The sequence below is a fragment of the Lycorma delicatula genome, chromosome 9, assembly GCF_047948215.1.
Source record: "Lycorma delicatula isolate Av1 chromosome 9, ASM4794821v1, whole genome shotgun sequence".
Classification (NCBI taxonomy): domain Eukaryota; kingdom Metazoa; phylum Arthropoda; class Insecta; order Hemiptera; family Fulgoridae; genus Lycorma; species Lycorma delicatula.
The window spans coordinates 113003013-113019652 of NC_134463.1; the positions used below are offsets into that span (position 1 = coordinate 113003013).

At 30.0% G+C, this 16640-nt stretch overlaps 1 long non-coding RNA gene across 2 annotated transcripts in view; it reads right to left on the reverse strand.

Annotated features, from left to right (window-relative positions):
• LOC142330184 (uncharacterized) overlaps nucleotides 1-13127 on the reverse strand; it is a 40028-nt gene extending 26901 nt beyond the window's left edge. The window contains exons 1-2 of one of the 2 annotated variants that reach the window (XR_012757723.1): nucleotides 12996-13127; nucleotides 794-938 (exon numbers count right to left, since the gene is read on the reverse strand). This is a non-coding gene — a long non-coding RNA (uncharacterized LOC142330184). Of the gene's footprint in view, nucleotides 1-793; nucleotides 1001-12995 lie in introns of those variants that run through there. The other variant, XR_012757722.1, reaches the window with a different exon arrangement.
• Nucleotides 13128-16640: the final 3513 nt, after the last annotated feature.

The window sequence follows — 16640 nt, forward strand, 5'->3', positions numbered from 1 at the left end:
TTAGAGAATTCAAGAATTAGAAAAATGTGCAAACAAAATCAAGCTGCAAATTTCATATAATGGATTCCAATAATAAATGTAGAATCCAAACCATGAAAATTTCAGAATAAGAATCAAACAGGTCCAAAAATTTAAACATTTAGGTGAAATAATTACTCTGAATGTTTTTAAAAAGAAGTAAAAACCAAAACACAAAAAATGAAAGTGGCTTTCAACAAAATAAAAAATTCTTATTCAAAAACCCATAATTAAGACACTAGGAAAGCATAGTTTTAAAGAAGTGTGTAGTATGTAAGGTCTACAGAATTTCTAAGGAAAAGCTTTAATTTAAATCAATTGTCTTAGTTCACAGACGTTTACGCGTTTCTTTATGTACAATTGTACAACATTGTAAGCATACCATTAAAATAGACAGCTAGAATAGGGGAAATCATTAGCGGTACTTAATATTCAGCAGGAATAACAAATATGCAACTGATAATTTTGAATAAAATCATTTACATTCTGATTAGAACTGATAACAAGAAAATAATGAAAAGAAACTTAGTCGATGAACACAAAAAAATAAGTTTAAAACAGTAAAAAAAGTTTCCAAAAATTTAGGTCTAAATTTGGTTCAAATTAACTATAAATGTTAACGTCATAATCACTCATATTTTCAATTTACCTCTTCATTTATCACAATTTATCAAGCATACCTCTACAAATATTTAATGTGTAAAGCCGCCTTCAAAAACTAACTTTAATATTACGTACAGTAATTCAACAAAATTAACTAAATGCCATTACTTACTTTTTCATCCACTTATTTAGAACAGATTAAATATGTATATATCATTACACACTTTTAGTACGAGGAGCAAGGGTGAAAAATGTTATTTCACTATTCACAGAAACCTATCAGTAGATCCATAAAATCATATAAAAGCATTGGCGACCTACAACACACAAACCGACGCCATTAAATTAACTGAGTAACAGATACTAACGTAGCGTTTGAAAGGACGCTACTTACAGCAGTCGCATCAATATTAAACCGGAAAATCCTTACTGCCGAGATTTTGATTTTTAAAGTCTACCCGGGAAACAAGTCAATTGTAAATCTTACTAAATGTATTAAAACCAGTATTATTTTGGAACTTATAAAGAGCCTAATAAAAAAGGAAAAACTAAATTAAAATTAATAAATTATCTATATTTAAAATATATTATTAATTCATAGGAATTCATAATCTTTTTTTAATACACTTCTTAATTTTTTTACTTCCTTGTACGAAGTAAAAAAAAGTATGTGTAACCGATGTGCCTTCTTTTCCTTGTAAGATCCAAATATTTTTAATTAATTAAAATATTTGTTACTATAACTCCGGAACCAATGAAAATAAGTACTACTTATGACATAGTATTGAAAAGCTGTCAATGAGGGCTTATTACTGCAGTTAAGAAATAGTCAAAAATCATTTTTTTTTAATTTTTGTCTTTTTTGGACACTTTTGATCGAGTCGATTGAAATCAAAAGAGCAGGTGCACAACTAGATGTTACAACAGTCTGAATTCCAGAATTTCAACATGCTATGGCTAATCGTTTTTGAGTTATGCAAGATCCATACGTATGTACATACAAACAGATGTCATGCCAAACTAGTGAAAATCGATTCAGGGGTGGTCAAAATGGATATTCCATTGAAATCTGGAAACCAAAATGTGTTGTGATCACAATACTTCCTTAGCTTTGTACAAGAATGTAAAAATGGAAATATCTGAATCAGTAAACAAACGTTTCCTTAACCTATACTGAAAATCTGTTAATATGCTATGCTTAGCAATAAATTTTAAAAGTCCATTTTTCATAATTCTTTCAAACAGTTTGGAAAATACAGACATATCTAAATTGGGCCATAATTTTTTTAATTAAGTTAACACCATTTCTTAAGGACATGAATAAGAATTTAAATTTTAAAGCAGCTGGGAAATTTCCATTGCTGAGATTCCTTAATTAAATTTGTATAAGGATGAAGCATCTATGGTTTTTTGTTTTTTTTTAAATATTGGCAGGATTTAATCAGTATTTACAGATTGTGTACATTTTTAACATTTACTTATTTTATTAAAATAAAACAAGTATTAAAACAGTATTTTTATTTACTGGCTATCAAATAACAGGAAATAAAAATACTGATTTATCAAAACAAATTCAAAACAAAAACATTCAAAGTAAAAATGGCTGTGTTTGAAATGGATCACTGTTATTGCTGTTTGAAATACTGAAAATTTATAGAATTGTTCCGCTATAAAAATAGAGGGTGAGATAATGGACATTAATTGAATCCTTTTGTATTTTTGGTGAAGTTATTTGATTTGTCTTATTTCAGAATGCACTTTTACGTTTAACAAATCCCCACATAATTTTTAACTTTGTGAAAAAAATAACTCAATTTTGTTAGGTATTATTTCAGAGGATGTTGTTTGAACTAAATATTATCACAGTATAATCTTTTACCTTTATGAATAACTTTATATAAATTCATTTACAATTTTTTTTAAATAATTTTGAAAGTTATCAGATAATTATATTTAGATCCTTTTTTTGTAGTTTAATTACAGAAAATTTAATTCTTTTCTAAAGCCTTTTCTATGTTTAAACTATTTATTTTTTACTAACGAATTTTAGCTGCAAAGAAATTAAGAAGAGAGAAGACTTGGAAAAACATTAAGAAAATCATTAAATTTTTCATCAAGGCTAATTTTGTTACATTCCTAAGTTGTTTCTGACAAGATTTCTTTTAATTATATGTTCATTGACCACTTCGTTAAAAGAATAAAAGTACTTATTTCATGAAATTTACTTTATTTCAAAATTTTCTTCTGCATTTTGACAGTTAATGTCTGAAAGATTGTAATTTGTGCAAAACAACAACAAATTACCTGTAAGTAAATTTGTAAAAAATATTACCAATACAGGCAGCAAAGGTACTTATAATTCTATTTGACTGTGGTGTAGAAATATTTAGTCCTGCTAACTCAAATTGAATTAGTTTTTTTGTTACAATATTAGAATTGTCTAGAAGGTTAAAATTTAAGTCTCCGAACACAATGTAAAATTTATTAGGAATTTTAAAAACAGATTCCAATACTTCACAGAAAGATATATAACTTTAATTAATTCTTTAATTACCAAAAACTTTAGACTTTGGAAAAACATTCAGAATTAATTTCTTCTACAACAGAATAAATTTTAACTTTATTAAAATAGTTAATCTTAAACAAAAATTGAGACTCCGTCAGTTTTATGTGCAGTTCTATACAAATTTTCAGCATGTTTGAAATTACTTAGCTTAGAAATGGCTTCTATTTTGGTTGCCAAAGTATTGAAAACATCAAAACCTGATGATTTATTGGAAAGAAGTATTTAAAATTTCTTTGGTTTTACTGAACATAATATCAGAAAAATTAATGTTAGTAAAAATAATGTTTTTTTTTTAATATGAGGAATCAGAGTATTTAAGATCAGGATCATCTTGACTGCAAATGTTGATTGCATTAATATTATTACAATCTGTTACAGGTTTGTAGTTCTATTTCCAGTACAAATCAATAATCTTTTTGTAATTGTAACCTGACTTGCTTCTCCCTCACATAAAAACTTCCTTAAACCTTGAAAGTAAAGTCAAGGAAAGATAATAGAAAATAGACTTATGCAATTAGATGCATTTGTACCAGCTTGATGGCAATAAAACAAATTCACAATGTTTTGCTATTAAGAATAACTAACTATTCATTGGTTATACTTGCTAACTGCAAATTAATTTAATACATCCAGCTTCAATTTTAATTTCATCAGCAAATTTGATCCTTCTTTTTCCACTCATCTTTAGCTTTATTATATAAAACAGTATAGGTGTTTGGGGAAGTGTTGGCCAAATTTAATGGACTGATTTAGGGTATCAAAATAAACAAAAAGGTTCATGTGGGCAAATTCCTTATCTCACCTCATTTTCCCTCTGTCCAAAATTAGGTGTTTTTTCAATAAATTTATTTATTTAGAGTAGATGGTGATATTTAAACAAAATATAATGTGTACCACAATATCTTCTAGAAGATAAATATTTGAAAATTTTAGCTCTTAAAATTTCAAATTGGTAGTGATTAAAATCTTTTAATGATTATTACTTTTATGAAATATTGTTTTTGTTATATAAAATATTGAATCTTTTACTATGAACAAAATTCATTTGTTCAAACTGGTTGATAAAAAGCTGAGAGTCTCAAATTGTTAAGAGTGGATTCAGAAAGGGTACTTACTGTATAGCTACACAGTACGCTCTTGTGTAATATTTAAGAATCTTAATTGTTAAACTGTTATCTTCTAAATATTCACTACAACTAACTAGTAAGACCAAAATCGTTAGCTTTCCTTTTTTATACCCAATAAAATTAAAAAAAAAAAAAATACACACATATATATATATATATAATAAACCTTGAGTAGGCACTAAAAATCATAATTTGATAAATCAGCAATTAAAGAATTGAAAAAATGTTTTGGTGATGCTTAATCAGAAGTCCTTTGATATATTTGTTACATTGATATTTTTTTATGGCACCAATTTGTCACTCACTCACTGATATCCTGTAAGGACCAAATTTATGTCTCGTCCTTTTACAGACTTTTCAAAGAAAAATTACTTTTTGGTATTACTTTTGGTTGAACAGTGGGATTGTGGGGTGAAATTGAATTTTCTTTATGTTTTGAAGTATAAGGAGTAGAAAATACCATTTACTTAAAATGTAATTTCCTTAAACATATATATATATATGTGTGTGTGTAGACCTATGTATAAAATTTTTGGCTTGAAAGTCACAACACTACTAAACTACTAAATCAAGTTCATTGAAATTTATGTCAGTTGTGGTACTATATCTGAAGTTGAGCATGTGAGAATTTGGTGAAGACTGGTTGAGTCGTTCTTGAGCTACATTCAACTGTTCCAAAAATTGAAAATTTTGAGACACAAAAATCTCCAAAACTACAAGATCAATTTCATTGTGTTATTTTTTACCCTCAATTTTTGTGTCTTACGTCGGTTATCTTTAAAATTAATGGAGGTAGTGTTCTGGGACCCATTTTTTTAATATTTTCAGGTCAAACACCATAAAAAACAATTAAATTCGCCCCTTAATTTACCTTCCCAGAATTTCAGGAAGTCTTCATTTCCCCGAAGGAACCGAAATCCGGACGAAATCTTTCGCTAGCCGAACTAGCTAACGAAGCGTTTTCTGGCCTATGTTTATATATTTTTTCCTATTTTTAGCTATAGAATTAGCTCCCGAGATACTGCCGAATATATATATATATATATATATATATATATACATATAAATTTTCCCCACTGACGTAACATTATTGCATTTCGAATAGATTGTGTGTTAAAGAGTAGTAAACCAGTATCACAAAGTAAAAAATATTATATTGCTTACATCATTAACCACACTTCACAGCCATAATAAAAAAATAAATAAATGCATTGTCTGACGATCAGCTCCGTGAATCTGACAACGTTGATTTTGTTGTCTTTGGATGGGATTGCAAGAAAATAAACAGTAATATAAAATTCAACTAACATGTTTTCAAACACTTGCCGAAGGTCACGTACTGCTCGATGAAAACCGGCATACACACTCGCATTATGCTCCATGTGGTAACCGGCATACACACTACCTAAATTAGTTTATCACGTACAAACTGTTGACACATCATAATTTGTAATATACTGTACGGTTAGCATGCCCACACCTCAATGACATGAGTAACACAAAGGAATTAATTAATATATTTATTTTCAGATATCAAGATTTACTCAAAATTACACACAAATTAGTTTTTTATTTTCAGAATTTTTATTTTTAAAAACAAAAGTTAACTACTCCTTTACATTGATATCTTTATCTAAAGTTTTTAGGCAACGAATAAATATTTTCTTTTTCTACTATTTCACAAACATTTAAAAAAATGTTATTATACATTTTTTTTCTTTTATATGCAAAATTTTCCACCCGTATCAGCTTCCCAACATCTATTGATGATAAAAAATAATCGATTAAAAGTTGCCTAAAATAGTTGTAATTTAATTTTTTTTAAATTTCATTTTTTTAGATTTTTCTTTAATATGATTTTATTCAAAAATAAATTTGATAAAATAAAGAAATAAAGACGTATTTTTTCAGAAAAAAAATTTTTAATTACGTTTTTCAAATAACAAAAAGTATGAAAATAAAAAAAAGTTTCTCATAATTGTAATTACCTATCGTTTTTTTTTTTTTATTTACAGTCGCATCAACAATTAAAATGCTGATATCCGTGATGGAGTGGTAGCGACTTAGCCTTTCATCTGGAGGTCCTGGGTTCGAATCCCAGTCAGGCATGGCATTTTTTCATACGCTACAAATTTCCATTATCATAGGGCGAAATGACTAAAGCCGTCGATGCACTTCATCTAAAAAAAAAGTATTCATTGGCGAGACCGGGGTGTAACTGTAAATGAACCAGTAAACGTGTAGTCTTCAATAGACTCAGGTCTACCGTACCTACCCATCGGTGCGGTCTAGTGGTGAACTCGTCATCGCAAATCAACTGATTTCGAAGTCGAGTTCTGAAGTTCAAATCGTAGTAAAGGCAGTTACTTTTATACGGATTTGAATACTAGATCGTGGACACCGGTGTTCTTTTGTGGTTGGGTTTCAATTAAGCACACACCTCAGAAACGGTCTACCTTAAATAAAGTTACTAGAAAACAAGTTTTTAGTAAATTCAAGTTACTAGTAAACATATAATTATATGAAAAGCTGATTTATATTTAATATTAATATCTTTAGTATATTGTTGCCCCGTGAGACGTAAACAAACTTTTGTGAAATTTTTTTTATTATGCGTAACAAAAATGAGTGATACTAATTATAAGCAACGTTCTGCAATCAGGTTTAACGTTAAACTCGATGAAAATACTACTAAAACTTTTTCAAAATTGAAAAGGTCGTATGGAGATGACGCTCTGTAACGAGCTCTAGTTTTTAGATGGTTTAATACATTTTCAGATGGTCGAGAATCAATTGCAGACGATCTACGCTCTGGAAGATCGTTAACGTCAAAAAGTGACGATAATGTACAGCGAAACGGAGATTGATATGGCGATTAACTGTCAGAATGACTGCAGAACAATTGAATTTGAAGCATACCATAGTCCGTCAAATTTTGACAAATGAATTGGACGTGAAAAATGTTTGTGCAAAATTGGTCCCAAAAAACCTCACAGTTGAACAAAAAAACAACAGGGTGGAAGTGTGCCGTGATCTTTTAGAGCGAATTGAAACTGATCCTGATTTTCTAAAAAAAAAAAAAATGTTAATACTGGTGATGAATCTTGGATATCTGAGTATGACCCTGAAACAAAATGCCGCAGCAAGGAATGGCACACTTGAAACTCAACACGTCCAAAAAAAGCAAAAATGAGCAATCAAATATCAAAACCATGCTAATTTGTTTCTTTGATAATAATGGCATTATCAATAAGGAGTTTTTGCCTACAGGACAGACTGTAAATCAATATGTTTACCAAGAAATTCTTGAAAGACTGCAGAATAGAGTTGCTTACATGAGACCAGCCATCAAAGACAACTGGATGTTGCATCATGACAACGCACCTTGTCACACTGCCCTCTCAATTAATGAGTTTTTGGCAAAAATAAAAACATTCCTCAACCACCTTATTCACCTGACTTGAGTCCCTGCAACTTTTTCCTGCTCCTGACTTTAAAAAAACATCTCAAAGGACTGCATTTTGGAACAGTAGAAAACAAAAAAAAAAAAATGTAACCGACCATCTAAAGGATATTCCTGTTTCTGAGTTCCAACAAACCTATGACGAGTGGGAAAACCATTTGAAGTGTTGCATGGCTTCCCAAGAGAACTATTTCAAAGATGATAGAGTCCATGTATAATTGGATTGTAAATAAAAAGATTTTCTGAACCAGTCTTATTACTTTATTTATAGACCTCATATATCTATCGATCTGACACCCAAAATACATCAGAAAAATACTGAAAGACATTTTCTGAAATGATCCAAGATAGTGATCACAAATGTCCCAGACTAAATTACAGTTATACATTTCACAAGGTTTTCTAACAGTGACGAGTTGAAATATGGCAAAATAGGATTTTTCTTGGTAAATAATTAGATTTTTTTTTATTTACTCTCAACTGATTAATAGCTTTCATCATGAATATTTATTTTATGAGTATTATATTATATTTTGATAGTTAATAAGAAATAGTATGCGAATGACTGCAAACAGACAGTTCTTCAACTCTACTATTGCTTGTGTGAAGTGTTCTAAAATTACTTTTAAAAAAAGATATGTTTGCAATCATAATAGACTATGTAAAATCCAAATTAATGGGTATCTATAAATATATACTATCATATAAAAAGAAAGAAGGTTTTTGTTTGTTTGGGATAAACAAAAGAAACTTCTTGATCAATCGCAACAAAATTTGTGGCCATGTTTCTAGGCATAAATGAGAAGGTTTTTAGATATATTTCATCTCGAAAGATCTCAAAAATAAAAAAAATAAAAAATATATATATATATATACATAGCAGTGGAGATTTGCTGGTTGAAGCACAACTTTAATGAATTGAATTAATGAACTCTAAACTGTGCGTTTCTATCATTGTGTTAGCTGGGTTTGAACTGAATGTTTCAAATCAATCGAATTTATATTTTTATAAAAATAATAGAATTAAATTTACGTTAAATATATAAATACTAAATAAATTTAAATAATTTCTGTTTAACAATAATGGGCTTCCTGTGGGAACTGCGTATGAGGCTAGAATAATGAGGTATGCAAGCACCTCATGCTAGCCTCTGAGAGGCTAGACCAATCTTCAGCATCAACTGGTAGCAAACAGAGTGCCCCTGGGGCACTGTTTTTGGAGGTGCAATGGGGTGCTATTATAATATCTCTCCACACAATTTTATGATTTTCAAAATTCAAACTGGGTATTGTAACTATGTTGAAGGCTAACTTTTGCATACAACAGGTACAATCTCGATTTAAGAGATCATGAATTTTTCGTCACCAATTGTGTATGCACCCACATTAGTTACTATTATTCTATCTTTTGTAATTTAGTTTCTTTTTCAGGTTTCTGTACAGCCTGAATACTATAATTATTATTTACCGGTATTAATCTCACAACCATGAAGATAATGTACACTGCAGGGTCCAGGAGGTGGAGCTCTCTGGGTAGATGGGAATAGCTACCGAAGCAAGCTTTGCGGCCACAGGGTAGGCCTCATAGGCCCAGGAAGCTCGAGGAGCCCCTGAGTTGGCTCTGGGATTTGCCTGGGCTGAACTGAGTCTCAAGGGTCCAGGTTCTGGCTAAACGGCTAGTTACTTTATACTTTACATACTCATATAATTAAATATAAGCTGTTTTTTCTTTTAATATGGACTCATTTTAAATTCTCTGGTTTTCTTTTTCAGTTGGATTGACTTATTTTTGCCTGAATTATAACTTCAAAAAGCTTTTTACTGTTCAGATATTATCTATTAAAGATTGTGTTTATTAACAGAAGAAGTAAAAGTAATACAGCTTATCAGTATTCTTCGTGCCGATTTAGTTAAAATGAATGAGTGTCAACTGCAGACCACAGTTATTTCAGCTGGAACTTGTCATTTGTACATTTTAAAAATCTAATCACTAAAAAATGTCTCTAGAATAAACAAAACAACCTAGGAAAATGACTCTGAATTTCCTAGGTAACATCCTAGGAAAATAGGCTGCAAAATTATGCAGTCTGACAATTTTGTGCTTGTTTTCTCTTCCTTTACTAATTGTGAATTTAAAATAATTAATTATTATTTCTATTTTCAGTAACACAAGTGCAAAATCTTAAGACTACATAATTTTACGATCCACTTAAACAATTTTATCTGTTACAGATGAAATTGTTTAAGTGAATCTGAACAAATGTAAGTAAAAATGTTTGTCGATTAATCTGAACAAATAAATTTCAATTCTGTTCATAATAAGAGGCTTAATTTTAATTTAATAAAACATAATTCAATAAAACAAATATCTACGGGGCTATTAATGATAAGAAGTTAAAAGGCTGTTGTTTTGGATTTTCAAAGTTAATTATTTAGCAGAATGTTATTGAGTACACATACACCAAATTTTATTAAATTATTCCAATCATTCTTAAGATATAAATTTTTATTGAAAAAAAAACAAAATGGTAGAAAGAGGGCAAATTAAGTGATTTGGATTATTTTTCCACATGAACTTTTTTTTAAATTTTGATGTCGTGAATCAGTCCCTTAAATTTTTCTGATATCTCCCACAACACTCTTCATAAAAGAATAACTGTTTATACATGAAATAAAAGTAAGACAAATTTATGAAGATGCTAAATATATCAAATAAATACAGAATACCAATTTAGAAGACAGAAATGCAAGTAATTTAATCATAACTTTTTGAACACCTCAAACAATGATAAGCATATTTCAGAGTTTATTAACTAAAGCGTACCATTAATTACAACCATTTTGGTTTTATTACCTTTGTAAAAGAAAATCTTACAATTCTGTTGAAAAAAAATTGATGGAAAGATATTTAAAGGCCAGTAATTTGTTAAAAATGGAAACAGAAGCATAATAAAACATTATCATTATTCACTTTTAATGATAATGGTGATTATATTGTTAGTAATATACATGCACAGAGATTTCATAATTAAGACTTTTAAAATTGTTATTTTATCATATCCTAAAATATTAATAGGAAGATGTTGATGAATTATTTTATATATAGTTTAATAGAATATAATTAATTAACTATGGTTTAGTGCAAATATTGTATTTTACTTGCTCTTGACAACATAAGAGCTACATAATGTTTATTAATAAACATTATATTATAGTAAGACTGTTTGCTGCTATATTTTTGTTTTTTTCGTGGTTGTTCTAGGACTAAGTAATATGAATTGTAACATTGATTGTATAATGGTGATTTGCGATAATATGCTTCTGAAATAGTTAATTTTATTAGCGGATGTAAATAATTAAAATTAAAGAAAATGTAAGACATCCTTAACTAAAATAAAATGAAAAATTCAATAACATTATATAGAACGGTTAAAAAAAGTTAGATAATTAATTATATATTGTGACTCTGACATTTAATTGGCTTAAAATATATTAGTTTACTTTATTTTTGAAATAGGTTCACAGTTATACATTTAATGCTGTAAAATTATAAACACAATTAGGCTAATAAATAATGAGATTTTACAGACTAATAATAATTTTATAGACTATAATAAACTGGTTAACTAATAAACAGCTCGTCTGGGATATTAAGCACTGAAAGAAGATTTGATTCAAAAGGTAAAAATAAATAATCTAAAATGAATCAAATACAACAAATATGATTTTAAAACATAGCTTTATCAACGTAACTGAAGCAGTTAACCATATTTCTTCATGAAATCAGAAAAAGATATTAAGTATTTTTTATTTCAGTAGATGTAAGATACTTTACATCTAAATGTTTGTGAAACATTGTAAAAGGCTCTTAATATAAGTATTTATTTACTTTCTTTTATTTATTTTACTGAAGGAAATAAATAAAGGCCAAAAAGCAAATGAATTCAGTGTGAATATGAAAGATTCCATAAAAAAAACAACAAAACACTAATCATCGGTTTAGTTAAGGAAGCCAAGGTTACCAACTTATCTTTTTCTTCATCTTACAAGAAATATAATAAATATAAGACCGTGGAGAAAACTGAATAATGAATTAAGAAGAGCAACACAAAAAACAAAGAAGAAATGGCTTAATGAGACCACTCACATGAAGAAAATTAAGAAAAACAGGATGGTATGAACTAATGTACAAAAAGGTAAAAACAATAACATGGGATAAATGGAGAAAAGGTACAGACACTAAAGACAACAATCTCAATAAATATATATACACAAAAACACAACAATATCCACAATGAATAGACATTCAAATCCGACATGCTGTTTGACCACAATCTAGATATATGTTTGCTTAACATAAAAAAATTGTCAGTAATAACATCAATTGAATCCAGGATGAAACAATGGCAGTACCAGTACTGAACATGACCACAGGAATAATTAAAAATGTTATGTCAAAATTTTAAATCGCATCAAATTCTGTTCAAAAGTTTATGTTTTTAAACAAAAAGAGTTATCACTGTTAACTTTGCTACATTAACAAGATAAATATAAAATTAAATAATATTTTCTGCAGCAACTGTAACATTATATTCCTTTTAATTATTCAAAACACATTAATGTATGTTTTAAAAAAGTGAAAAAAATATTTGTAAAATAATTCCAACAACAAAGGTAATTTACCTTTCTAAAATAAATAGCTACTTAATCACCAATTGGAAGCACAGGTAAAATATTTTGTTATTAACAAAAACATAACTTTTATAAAACAAAAAAGAGAAGTTCAATAAAATACTCATATCTGAAAGAAATAATAAATTTAAATTGTATCACATTTAAATAGAAATAATAATATATAACAAAACATTAGTCCATAAAAGAATCAGCAACCCCCTCTTCTATTTTATTGGTACTTAAAAGTGAGCATTTTAATTTTGTATTTTTATAAAGAAATCTATATATATATATATATATATATATATATATAAGTTTTATACAGTTTAAACTTAACAAGAATAAAAACATATTTGGCTAAGCTAAAAATAATCATTTTTAAATCTTTATAAGTGAGTAAATGACAAAACGTTAGTTCTTAAATTTTCACAATCCCGCTAATAAATTAACGTTCATATAATTAACATTAACCTACATCCAAATAACATTATTTAATAGTGTATTATTTTTCTTAATATAAAATATTATTATTATAAGTACTTACCTAGTTTTTCTGTAGAAGTCTTTACTAAACTGTTTACATTCATATAGAACACTAAACACTAAAGACAGCGGATACGCTACAGAATTTGATTAGTTTTTAATTAAGCAATGTTAATCAACGTTTTTAATATGACAACGTTAATCATTAATAGTACTGATATCAGATTAATAACTTATCAAAAACTTGCATGTATTTGATAAGTTACAATGTAAGTTTTATTTTTGGTTATTACGCCGATAATAAGCAATTAATAAACATATATAATTTTTCTTCAATGTAACAATACATATTTTGACATATGCAGTTGCTTTGATAGATTGCAGCGAGAACCAGTGTGGGACGGTAGCAAAATCGGTCATACATCAGCTTCCAAATATCAACAATTATAAGCAATTACGCAATACACGCTTTTTCTGTAAACATTACTTCATAGTCGCCTCACCAACAAAGTTACCGCACTTACATTTTTTTTTCAACTCTATCATTGTTTAAGATATCTTTTTAATTATTAATGTTAGGTTTTTTTTACTACTACTTCGTTATTAATTTTGAATCATTTAATTTCAATTTTTGAGTTAATAGTTTTTTATATTGTATACTGTTAAACTATTTTCGATATATTTATTTAAAAATAATTTTTTAAATTTAATTAATAATCTTTTACAAAAAAACAAGAATTTCTAATTGATAATTCGATTTAGTTTGCTTAAATCCTTATTTTAATCAGAATTGCACTATCTTAAATGAATTTCAAAGATTTTCTGAAAAAAGAAATTATGAGTACAAAAAAATAAGCAGGTATACTCAACTACGTTACTTTCTAAGCTGTTAATTCACCTGAATGATATTAACTAACGATTAATGATTTTTATAGTCCAGGTATTCTTTATAACCGTATTTAAAAATATATAAAGTTTCAAATCGTAATTAAATATGTCCCTAACCACCTCAGCATATCTACGCCTCTGCATCGGGGCCGGGACCGGTTTCTGAACTACAGTTACTTCCTTAGGCTTTGAGGCAATATTTTCGAAACCCTTCACGACAGCTGTGAAATCTGCTCGGAAGAATTCTAGACGAGGCAATAAGCTGCCCTTGGTAGCTGCACTGGTACTCTTGGGGTTTGCTAAATAGGAAAACAACCCATCTATTCCGTCACAAAACATCATGGGCCAATGGGGCAGAGCTGACAGGCCTGCCCCCGGCTTGTGAAAACTCTTCAGCGATTGGGTTCATACCCTTCCGGGTGGTCACCCCCTACATCCATTTCCGAACCAACATTATCTGAACCAGTGTTCGAGGAAGACGAAGGAAAAAGTTCCGGCCCCCTCCTCCGGCTAGGCTTTTTACCTACCTCTCTAAAATCAGTCATGGTTGGAGATTCCCTGACCTAATAGAACACGAACTAAGTGCTCACTGTATTCCTTCAATCCAGAAATGTTGGGCACTAGCCCACAAGCGTGACGGACCGCAGCGAGCCACGGGCAGCTGGAGACCTTCTGTATTCTCCTCTTTACACCTCTTCACCGCTACTAGATCAAATGTGTGAAATCAAAGATCAACACACAGTTACAGATTACGGCCCCCACTCTAAAGAGCGCGAGCAGGACTAAGGATAAAGGCCTTTTTGCTCATAACAGGGATTTACAACCAGATGTCGTTGCTATTCTTTTTGCCGCGATGAGGCGGGTGCTCGAACAAATCATGCGCCAAAACACTCTGAATCCCCGTAAAATGGGGATGAATCGTCTAAATAATAAAGGCGCAAAACCGTTGTAGCAGTTCTCAGACAGTAAGACTGTGAAACTGTTGAAGATACACACTCGACTACCAGCTCAAAAAAGCAATGAAAAAGACTTAATACAACGCAAATACTCTGTTCCTGAAAAGAGATCATAATATTAGGAACGGTGATCACAGTGCGCCGGATCTAAATTTCGTTCAGTTGCCCACTCCCGCCTGCGGAAGAGGCTGCTGAGTCTCACGATGGAAGCATGGCAGCTGGAATGGGACACCACAACTAACGGAAGATCCTTATATAAGTTTATACAAGATCTGGGGGGATGGTATGCCTCGAGCTCGTTTTTAAGGGCAACGGGTGTCCAGGTGCTCACGAATCACGCTAACTTGAATAAATGTCTGTTTCGATTCCGCCTGGCAGCTGATGAGCTGTGCGTCTGCGGGGAGGTCCAGTCAAATGAACACCTGATGTTTGACTGCCCTGCTCTTGGGGGGGGGGGGGGTGTCCAGAGACCGGGCCACCCTGAAACTTAGAGGTCAAGGGGGAAATTGGCCACTAACAAGCGGCGAGTCAATGTGGCTGCATTGTCGGACCGTGTGGGAGTTCCTAGATGCAGTTGCTTTGTAGTTTACTTAAGGGAAAGACTCTTGCCGCATTGCCGTGGGAAGCTAACCCTGAGTATGGCTGACCACCAGCTAATTATTATGACTACAAGCGCTATAAAATGGAGGACAGGTAGACTGGTCGCTAAGCTGTTCCGAGGTTCAGTTGCCGTTTGTGGCACAGACATTCGGTCTTATGCATTAGAACGACCGAATAGGGTGGTGGCGGGAGAAATGCCAAGCAAACCAATATATATATATATATATATATATATATATATATAGTACTTTTTTTACACATTAATATATTTTATATTTTCTATATACTCGTGTATATATATATAGAAAGCTAAAGAATGTACAACAGTATGGTTATATTAGAACGTGCCACGATTCTATAGCGTAATCAGATTTAAAGAAACAATATTTTTGAAAAATACGTGAGATAAAAATATTAACATATGCACATAAATGCATTAAAAAATAAACTAAGTATGAAGAACCACATAATCGATTGCTTACGCAAATATTACTTTCAAAGTATACGGTACTTGTTTTGATGGAAATATTTATTATTTTCGTTAAAATAGGTCGATACAAATAGCTCACACACACAAAGATTTTATTAATCCTCCCTTTGTAACCGTTGAGTGCGATATTACACCCGAAAACTAACTTTATTCCGTTTGTTATTTACACACAATATATAAACTGCCTGACATAGTAGTTATGAAATCTGTCCAAATATTTCATTTTAACTATTACAATGTCGAATTTTAAAATACGTAAATTAATAAATCACAGTGTTGATTCTCTGTTTACAAAAATAAACCGTTTGAAAATAAAAACATGAGTCGTATTTTTACATCCTAAAACTTCATTTCATAATTAAAGAGAAAAAATAATTAGATATTAATATGATGTCAATAAAATTAATTAATTATTTAAGATGAAAAGATTATGAATATTTGTTTTAGTAATGCGTGAAGACGATAACCGTTACTTGCCGCGCTGTCTGGCCTGCGTCTCAGTTATGTAAGGTTGTGTAACCCTTCCTCACTTCTACTATGTATATAAACATTCAAGGTTAGACAGTCAGTCTATCACTTTAATACATCCCTTACACAGTAGCAGAATTGGGTATGCTATTTTATAAAATTAAATAAAGTCAATATCAAATAAAACGTGCAACTTTTCTCTTTACGTTCGTATTCACCATCTGATTATTTTTATTTATTTATTTTTGAATTTGCTATCTTTATATGCAAATTAAAAATGAGGATATTAAAAAAAACGTTAATT